This window comes from Barbus barbus (assembly GCF_936440315.1).
Source record: "Barbus barbus genome assembly, chromosome: 47".
NCBI classification, from domain to species: Eukaryota; Metazoa; Chordata; class Actinopteri; order Cypriniformes; family Cyprinidae; genus Barbus; species Barbus barbus.
Window position 1 is genome coordinate 15460563 of NC_136725.1, and position 10727 is coordinate 15471289.

At 36.7% G+C, this 10727-nt stretch overlaps 1 protein-coding gene across 2 annotated transcripts in view; it reads left to right on the top strand.

Moving 5' to 3' along the window:
* Nucleotides 1–10727, top strand: part of LOC306865541 (guanine nucleotide-binding protein G(z) subunit alpha) — a 43584-nt gene that overhangs the window by 13541 nt on the left and 19316 nt on the right. Inside the window, exon 1 of one of the 2 annotated variants that reach the window (XM_079410222.1) lies at nucleotides 9154–9896. The exons of the other annotated variant lie outside the window; for it this stretch is intronic. The gene's annotated coding sequence lies outside the window, so the exon portion shown is untranslated. Of the gene's footprint in view, nucleotides 1–9153; nucleotides 9897–10727 lie in introns of those variants that run through there. 2 annotated transcript variants of the gene reach the window in all.

Genomic DNA, 10727 nt, shown 5'->3' on the forward strand with positions numbered 1-10727 from the left:
ACAACTTAAGATATTTTGGATGTAAACTGGGAGGCTTGTGACTGTCCCATTGACTGCCAAGTAAATAACACTGTCAAGGCACAGAAAAGTATGAAAGACATTGTCAAAATAGTCCATCTGCCATCAGTGGTTCAATCTGAATTTAATGAAGCGACGAGAACACTTTTTCTGCACAAAGAAAACAAAAATAACCGTGTGGTGCATCTGACACAGAACAGCATACGCTATTTGCGTCCAGCGGATACTCTCCAAAATGGTGCAGTGGAGACGAATTGTTGAATAAAGTCGTTATTTTTGTTTTCTTTGCGCAGTAAAAGTGTTCTCATCGCTTCATTAAATTCAGATTGAACCACTGATGGCAGATGGCCTATTTTGACTTTCATAATTTTTTGGGCCTTGACAGTGTTATTTACTTGGCAGTCAATGGGACAGTCACAAGCCTCCCGGTTTTCATCCAAAATATCTTAAATTGTGTTCTGAAGATGAACGAAGCTTTTACGGGTTTGGAATGACGTGGGTAAGTGATTAATGACAAAATTTTCATTTTGGGGTGGAGTAACCCTTTAAAGGTAGGGCAGCTTATTTTGTAGAGGCTAGCAATAGCACGCCAGCTTTGAAAGCATAAGATCCCATCCACCCTGCAAATCACTCTCCAAAGCCACGCCTCCTCCAAAACACATGAACGTGCAAATTTACATTTATGCATTTAGCAGACCAAATTTTTATCCAAAGCGACTTACAGTATATTACATGTATATTCAGGCTATACATTTTTTTATCTGTATGTGTGTTCCCTGGAAATTGAACCCATGACCTTTTGCGCTGTTAACGCAGTGCTCTACCACTGAGCCACAGAGACATGATGAGTGACATCGTTGATGGAAGCTTTCAGATTACCTCATGTCTCATTCACCAGCGAGAAAACATTACAGTACAAATACTCATTTTCATGAAATTATGAAATTTTGGCCTATTTCAGGTTGGCCTATTTTTGAAGGCCAACCTGTAAGTTTGCATCACCCCGTTTTTTATTTTTGTCAAAAATAAAAAACGATTTTTGTAAGTGATGCAAACTTACAGGTTGGCCTTCAAAAATACATTATTATGCAAATTATAAAAAAAAATTAGGCTTTATTGATCTAAAGAAGTCGAAATTATCATGACAATTCATGCATGCAGCCCTAGACATGAGTATTTTTCTTCGCCAGTTTGTGCTCTATTTTATCTCATCAGTCTATAAGAGAAGTCATTTAAAATATTACAATAATAATGCCTTCCATTCTCACTCGGTCTGCAATAGCGTAATGAACGCTCTGATGACGTGTCATGTCTGTGCCAACAGGGTGCACGGAGGTATGCAAATACATACATTGACAGGCAGGTAGGACAGCTTATCGTAGCCCACAGACTGAGAGATATGAATCGGTCATGTTAAAGTGACAGAGTTTCACAGCTGCATTAATGTCCTGGAAACAATTTGATCTGCAGTGTTCTTTGTTTTATTGATTTATTTTTTGTGTGTATTTAAAGCAGTTGTTTTATGGTTCGTGGCACTGGCACTAGTGCAGTGTTGAATGTGTTGCATCAGAATCATTAGCTGTAATTGTTGTTACAACTGTGGCAATCTTTAAAAGCTGACAAGTCATGCTGGGTGTGTGTGCTGCTTCTGGGGTGTTAGCGCTCTTCAGGGGTTTAGTGTACTCTCTGTGCTGAACGTTCATATTGTGACATCCATTTACTCATAATGAGCCGCCCCTGACATTGATGTTATTGTTTGTTCTGTGACTATACAAAAGTTTCTGTCAGTTTCTTGCTTGAGTTAGTGGTTTAGTAGTTTCTATACAGTATAGTAGTAACCTTCAACCAAGTAGGATGGAAGTATGCTAAATTGATAGTATGCAAATTAATAGCAGCTTGCTTGCAATCTGGCCATATTCTATGATATCCCTGCTGGAAAATCCCATTTAAGATGTTAGCTGTGTTAGCTGGCACAAGCTAGTCATTAGCTACAGTGTTAATATGTTCCAAAAAACAACTGATATGCTAGTGTGGCCATAATGTGGTATACTGATAAAACTAACTTCCGTCTAAAATGGCTAAATTACCTGGAGGGACATTTTATTGCTCAGAGTTTTATTTTATTGATCTTTATTAGCTTTTTAGCATTTGCCATTAGGGGCTTTATAGAGGTAGCACAAACGACTTTTTCTTCTGTGGTCAATTTCCTCTTTTCTTGGCAGAGAATACAATAGCATTTGGTAAATACAATTGTACACATTTTTCTGTCAAAATGTTTTATTAGCTAGCTTAAATAATGTTTTAATGGTACAAATATGTAACTCTATTGCCTCCTTGAGTATGGAGCAGTGTTTCCAAGTCTGCGTTTTCCCCACGGAATTGGGCTAGTTTTATATGGTTGCCGCGGGTAGTTTTTAGTCTGCGGGTTGAAGTGAAACCCCTCCCCCTCAGAACGCAAAGATAGAACCCCCTGGAAGGAGGTTTTGACCTGTGATTGGGCAAGTTTTCAGTACCAATTTGGCTAGTTTTGTTACGCAAACTTAGCAACCCTGGTATGGAGGTTTGTTTATGCAAGAATGAACATCAACATGAGTCATTTTTACCTCAATTTATTATATTTATCATACACATGAACACATTATGTTAAAACATAATGTGTTCATGTTCTCTACATTATGTTAAAATCTTAAGAAGCTTCTCTAAAAAGTCAAATTATGTTCATGGTTTTCTATTAAAACAACAAAAGGGCTTTGTAGCTACTACAGGCACAAACCGTCGCGATTTATATTTGGATTTATTACGGTTTGTTACTGAGAAGGTTTGCTCGCAGATTTAGCTGCAGCACACAGCACAAACAGCCTTGTGAAGAAACACAGACTGGCTGTATTACTTGAATTTGAGCTGAACAGTGGAGATTGCTAAACTCCAACATACACGTTCATCAGTACTTTCAGATCATCATTCAGTGTAAAGAGAGTGCAAGCATGTGGTGTCGTGTTCAGGTTTGGGAGATTAAGTAAAACACTTGGCAGAAAATGTATAAATTTAAGCTCTGATTTGGGTATTTAAACTCTTGACATCTGGCAACCCCAAGCATGAAAGCTCATGAAAGAAGTGTCAAATGAAATAGCCTACAATAAAATGTTTTCAGGGGGTTGAAAGGGTTTTTGGGTAAATGCCTAAAGCACACAAAACAATTTAAAATTGTTTTCTAAAACATAAAATACATCATGAATCTTTTGAACATAAATCAAACAGGAATCTCATCTACTCTATAGTCGCTTTCACACTCTCATTGTGTTTATAATTGCACTCTTGCAGACTATTCTAACTCAAATTTATAGGGAAAACATTTTTTAAATACAGACTGTAAAGTTGACTTGAGCTTAACACTGGCATGGTGAAGTCGTGACTGTAGGGCTGGTCGTTTAGTCTTTTACTTCTGGCAATCATAGGCTTTAAATATCATAAACATTCGTGAAGATTATCATGATGAACAAAATGTGACAGAATTATAAACTGAGTTTATTTTCTGCAATTATCCAAAATGCCAAAGAAAAAAATCTGGTCACACTTTATTTTAAGGTCCAATTCTTGCTATTAACAAACCATTAAGTATGATTTTTGCCTCAGTAAACTCCTAATTTGCTGCTTATTAATAGTTAGTAAGGTAGTTGTTTAGTTTAGGCATTTCGGTAGGATTAGGGATGTAGAATATTGTCACGAAGAATATGTGCTTTTTAAGTACTAATAAACAGCCAATATGTTAATAATAGTCATGCTAATAAGCAACTAGTTTACTAGAGAGAACTGGTCCCTATACTAAAGTGTCACCAAATATCCTAATGTTTTTTTGTGGAAAAAAACAAAACAAGACAAAAATAAAACACGGGGTGATGCAAACTTACAGGTTGGCCTTCAAAAATACATTATTATGCAAATTATTAAAAAAAAATAGGCTTTATTGATCTAAAGAAGTTGAAATTATGATGACAATTCATGCATGCAGCCCTAGACATGAGTATTTTTCTTCGCCAGTTTGTGCTCTATTTTATCTCATCAGTCTATAAGAGAAATAATGTATTTGAAGGAGATTGTATATGTGATTTCTCCATAAAAGCATCTCTTCTTCTCTGTCAAGTGGACTCCAGGCGCTCTGCGGTGGAATTCACAAGAACAATTAAATGGCTGATTTGAGTCATGCATGTTCCATCAAATCTCTGACGTCACACGACACAACTCTGAGTACCGCAGCTCTCTGCTGGCCAAATTTAAACTCTGTGTCTTCAATCCAAAGATGAGAAACAAAAGAAGCAAAAAAAATGTATAGTACAACAGGAAATTCGCCCCAACGGCACTTGAAACCGATTGCAACAGTGGTTCTGAGGCGTTGAAAATTCCCCTCTGATACACATCTCCTGAAACAATGATTGCTCTTATGACGGATGGTTGAAACCAAGAAGACAAATTAAGGGAAATGGTATCTGATTCAGTGAATTGTATGATTGTTCACTATTGTCAGTGTGATCAAAGCTGTATCTGTTCTGGTCGGTATGTGGTCTCAGCTGCCCACTGACACAGTAACCCAGGACTCTTCCCATCGCTGCTCAATAGACTAAAATGCACCCACCCCGATGCGCGATTTGAGAACTAGCTTAGTGGATTAATAGCTTTAGAGTTTATATCAGACATATAAATTTTTTAGCGTTTAGTACTTATACATTTGACACAACAAATCTCAGCTGTAGTTTGCCCTCAGGAATGCCTATCCAATTTGTGAATTCACTTTACATTACTGTGGCTTCCTTTTCAGTGATGCCTTATTAATAATACAGAGAGATGAGATGTGATTTATGAAGATTTATGAGTCTGTTTCATTGAGCTGGGATACTGTATGGTTTCTGTATAATGGTTCTGCACTGTAATCAATTAGTGTCTGTAACTGGGGCATGAGTCATTGTGGGGGAAATACAGCGGTGTGATATATAGACAGCAACCCTCCCTCACTAGTGTGCCAGAATACCGAAGGGACAGAGTGAGGAGAGTGGGTGGAGGGGAGACAGGGACTGACGTCAAGCCATCATCAACACAGATAGCAGGAATGAACTCTCTGGGCCATATATATACTTTATATAGGGGAAGAAAAAGATTATAGGTTTGGGATTTTTGTGTGCACAAATATTGTATATTTGATCAAGGGAGTTGATTGTTTTTTCTGGATTTTTAAATTTTATTTAATGTAATTTAATTCCAAGATTTGGCTTGTTGGAGATTTGGGCTTTTGTTTTCATGAAAATTAGGCAATTTCTTCCCAAAATTCTCATGATCTTAATGTGAAAAAAAAAATCATAAAAATCATTATGAATTAATTATTATTTTTGTATGTTTGTGTAGCGTGTAGATTAAAATTATATAAAAATATATATCAAATTAGTTTTTCTTTTTGCACGCATACACATCTTTGTATGTGTATAATATGTGTATAATTATTTATTACTACTAATAATAATTTTACTATTATTATTATTGTGTATTTTTTGTTGTTTTTACATTACAAAATTTATACAGAAATTAAAATGATCCTGTGTAGACAATTTTCTTTCAAATTAGCATCAATTAAAAATCTGTGCAATTAGATTATTAAACATGATTTATTCTATATATGTTACAATGTAGAGTCACTGTATATCACCAGTAAAACAGGATATTCAGTAAGAAAAAATGTAGTTTACTCTGCATAAAACAATGCATAAATTGCTATTTGACTGTTGGTTTACATTACCAACAGAAACATAAAGTTGAACTGAGCAAGAACATAAAGATCTCAAGAGGCTCTTTTAAATCTGTGCATCATGATACAAAAACAATTGTATGCTTTCACGTAATTCAACACAGGTTTCCCGCTCTGTGAAATGTATGTGATATTTGTCAGACATATATGAGTTGGGCCAGGAGTGTATCCCAGAGAGTTACAACTGGCAGGCAGCCTTACATAACACAAGCATTCATCAATAAGACAGAGATGCCATTGCGTGTTATATAACAATCTATTTATTGCACAAAGCTGGGTTTGTTCTGGGGAAAGAGAATAGTCTGTAGTGGCCAGGGTCACATGGGTGACCAACTCAATAAAAATACGACCTCAGTGTTCCTCAGAATGCGTTCATCTGACAGGTACACTGACTTTCATTTGTTTCAGATATTCAGTTTTACTTACAAACTTTTTCAGTGTCTCCAGAGGAATGGTCTGCATTACCAAAGGCCTTGTCTGTATAGCCGATTTTGAGTCAGCATGAAATCAAAATTTCCAAATTCAATTTTTTTTTACTTTTAAATATTGTAAGAGGGTAATAGATGGTAATTGCAGAATTGTGAGATGTAAACTTAGAACTGAGAGACAAAAAAAGATAAAAATTGCAAGATACAAGTTCTGATTTGGGGATAAAATTCAAAATCACAAGACATAAACTCAGAATTGAGAGACAAAAAAGGTCAAAATTGCAAGATTTAAACTCAGATTTGTGAGAAGTCAGGATTGAGATACAAAAAATTAAAATAAACTAAGAATTGCAAGAAAAAAGTCAGATTTGTGAGTTATATACTCAAAATTGCTAGGAAAAGTTATTTGTGAGATGGTGGGGTCAGATTACCTCAGCGCTCATGAGAAAACCGTGAGACCCCTGTCGTTCTCCATCCACTCACACATTCGTTCATGGCCTCAGGACACATTTCTGATACACTTTGCCAATGCATTTCTGATACACTCAACAAAGTGTCGCAAGCATAATGTTTTGGTTTCTAGGTTACAGTTTTGTTTGATACTTATATCAAGCGACTGTGTTAGTTTAGAGATCCAAGCATGGGTCGTGTTACTAAAGCGGAAGTGGTAAAACGAGACTTGCTCTGGCACATTCTGTATTTCTCAACTATTCCAGCTGTCATCCCTAGTTTCCGACAGCCGTGAAATGTTGCAGAATAATCAATTATCATAAATATACTCCAACTGCCAGATTTCATCTGAAGTAATTATATAAATGGTATTAGCTCTAAAAGCATCACCGCTTGACTGATGAAATGCTGATCTGGAAGAAATACAGAAATGCGATCAAGCCCTTTTTGAATATTTATGGCACCTTACACATACTGGGTACAAAATAGGGCCCTTTTTTATTTTTCATAACTAAATATTGCATGAGCTGTTTTATTTTCTATTTATTTTATATCTACACTTATGCATTTGGCTGATGCTTTTATCCAAAGTGTCTTACATCGCATTAAGGCTATATATATTTATAATCATTTATCTTTTTTATAAACTTTTTACCTTTTAAGGTTGGATGTGTAAATGCAAATTCAAACCCTGGTTTGTGTGATTTTCTATAAAAAGAAAAAAAGTTTAAAATTATAGTAACTAATAATAATAATAATAATGGAATGGGTAAAAGGGTTCAAATTTTTAAAAATTTTATATTTCTTAAAACGGGTAGCAATTTTTTTTGTCTGTTTTGCACTTATTTATAAACTCAAACCATAAAAAAAATCAGTCTTACAATAAATTGGGTAATAGGGTTGACAGTTATACTTGATTAATGCGGTCAACTGAGAAACTGAACTAAGGTTTTTCACTTGTCTTCCCATCATGCTGCTGAAAGTGTCCAAAAGATGTCACATCCTGTCTTTCATAATGATAGGTGACCTTACCTTTTTTTGTAATAGCAGAATCCATGTGGTAACAGAGCTACACGGTATGTTATGTACAAAGCTAAATATTATGTTTATGGTAAGACAAAATCCGTTTTAAATTTGGGCGATCTGAACAATTTGATTTTCATGCAAATTTACGATTTTTAAAAAAAACCTTTTTTAAAACCCCTTTAAAAGGGAGTATTTGTTGATTTATAAATTAGCTACTTATGCTAGGTTAATCTTAGATAATACTTTATCTTAAAAACAACAACAACAAAAAGTGTAGTTATATCTCTAATGCATGAAAAAAAAACCATGGGACAAGATATTGTATTATATTTGGAGTGTACACTCAGAAACTGCACCACTACACTAGTGGAGCAACTAGCTGAACTTGAACGAGTTAGACATGATTTCTGAAACATTTATTGAATCAAGAGAAAAAACCCTTCATATACAGTACCTTCCTTTGTGTGCGTCATACTTTGCTGTGGCTTTTCCCCGTCAAAATCCTGCCATACATATTTGTGTAATAATCTTTCTAAGAGCAGGACTGTGTCTGTGCAGATCTTGGAGATGTATTCTGTCTCTGTGTGACCGGTCTAGGAAATGTAATCTCTCCCGTGAAACTAGGCCATGGCGTGATTTCACATTTGTTACACCGCCAATAGCACACGGCCTGTCACAAAGAGCATCCATTTATTATGCTGTCCCTCCGGCTCTTGTGTTCTAACAGATCACCTTTAGAGCTCATCTACTCCCCTTCAAAGTACATATTTCATTATGAATTGTTTTAGGGCTCACATCATATCGAGGGATCGTTTATCCATATTGTCTGGGATGCTTTCAGTAATAAATGGTATAATGCATTCACGAACAAGAAGAAGGTGTTATGCAAGGATAGGAAAAAATGACTGGTAGGGTTTTTGGTGTGAGTTGCTGTTGCTAGGGTGTTCTGTGTGGTTTCAGGGTGTTGCTATGGTGTTTTTTGGGGAGTTTCTATGGAGTTTGCTTTGTGGTTGTTTGGGTAGTTCTTTGGTGTTGCTATGCATCATACCTTTTATCGCGTGTAGTTAGGACTTGGTGGTACGGTGTTGCTATGGTATTGCTATGGTGTTTGAGTAGATACTATGGTGTTGCTATGCAATTGCTAAATGGGGTGTTCTGATTGGTTCTTAAGTTTTTATTTAACTGTTCTGAGTGGTTGCTTTGGTGTTCTGAGCGGTTCTTACAGTCTTGCTATGAAGTTGCTAGGGTGTTTTAGATAGTTTCTGTGGGATTGTTCTGCTGTTGAGTGGTTCTCCAGGTGTTGCTCTACAATTGTGAAGGTGTCCTATGAGGTTCTGTCTCTTTGAGTGTTGAGTAATTGTTAGACTCTTTATGAGTGATTGTTACTATACAGTTACTAACGTGGTCTGAGTGGTTGCTGTGCTGTTACTAGGGTGTTCTGGGCAGTTGCCAGGTTGTTGCAATACCTTTGCTATTAAACTGCATGTTTTATTATCCAGGCAAATATAAACAGCAAGATTCTACTCATATTGTTGCTTCATTATGACAGTAGTTGGCTTTGTGTGGCAGAAGACGGTTTGAATTACTGTCCATTATTGTGGCCCTTTCACAACACATTGACACACAAAACTGAGTTTGCATGGCTAGAAGCATTTGCATTCACATACTTTTGCAAGAGTTTATTTCAGACCTTTTGAAGAATTCATTTTTATTTATTTATTTCTGTGGTGGGACAAGTGAAAGTAAAAAATGGGCAAGAATCAGGCACTGACCTGACTGAGCCAGCAGAAAACATCCTTATTGTTGAGCCCTGCCATAAAAAAAAAAAGTTACATTGAAATGAGTTGGATAGAAGTACCTGCTGGTCTGAGCCAGTTATTTTCCACCATGAAAGTATATAAACAGTCCACCTGCTATCAGTTAGCTCAGTGGTTGAGGCTTGGGGAAAGGGAGAGTAGAATGGGCGGTACCTTTTGCTTCAGGGAAGGACATTCATCTCACATCTGTTTCCGTTTCACACCCTGCCTGCCTCTGCTTGTGTGTCTGTCTGTTTGAGAACAAATGTGTGTGGGGGGCGGGGGCTTTGTGTGCTGGATCACCATCTTGGCAGACCTGGATCTATGTTCACAGAGAGATGCAGGTGACAAGGAAGTGCATGATGGGACAGACTTACTATGGAGAAGGTTAGATTTTTGATACAAACCATGATCTGAGGCGTGTGTGTGTGTGTGTGTTTGAGAAAGCAGAAGTGTGTAGCAGAAGTATATTGTAGAGCTAACAGAGACTGACTGTACTAATGACCATGTCTGTTCATGTTTTGCTAGAGTTTACCCTGCTTTTGTTACTCGTGGGCACATGAAAGCAATTGGTGTGATTTTTCTTGGGTTTGTGACAAGTACATTTGTTTATTCTGCATGTGTAATTGAAGTGTTTTTGTTGAATGATTTCTGTTGTGTGCAACAGAAGACTGAATCTAAACCACCACTTAAAGGTGCACTAAGCGATTTTTGCCAAACGATGTTGATATTTGAAAGCAAGGTTATTTTCGTAAACGAAAACTAAGACGAAAACGATTGATGAAAAAACAATTTTGTAAACCGAAATAAAATAATTAAGAAAAATAAATAATCGTTTTTTTGTAATTATTACGTTCTCTCCCCTTGGTGGAAAAATATACAGAGCTGTGTGGTGGTTTAGGGAAACACCTGTAAATGGAGCATCACACACATGGGGTTATCTGACGGAGAAACGCAAAGCAGTTTAAAGAATGGGTCCTGTTTGGTAAACGTGCACCAGCAGTACTTAACAGAACACCCGACCCATTATCCGACAGCAGCACTAATTTAATGCTGTACCAGACCAGGGGTGCGTTTCCCAAAAGCATTGTTTGCTAACTATGGTGGTAAGTCCCATTGAACTCTATTGGTAGCGATGTAACTTGCGACCATAGTTGATTTTGGGAAACGCACCCCAAAACCGTTTGCCGAACCGCACCCGCATTAATCTACAACATC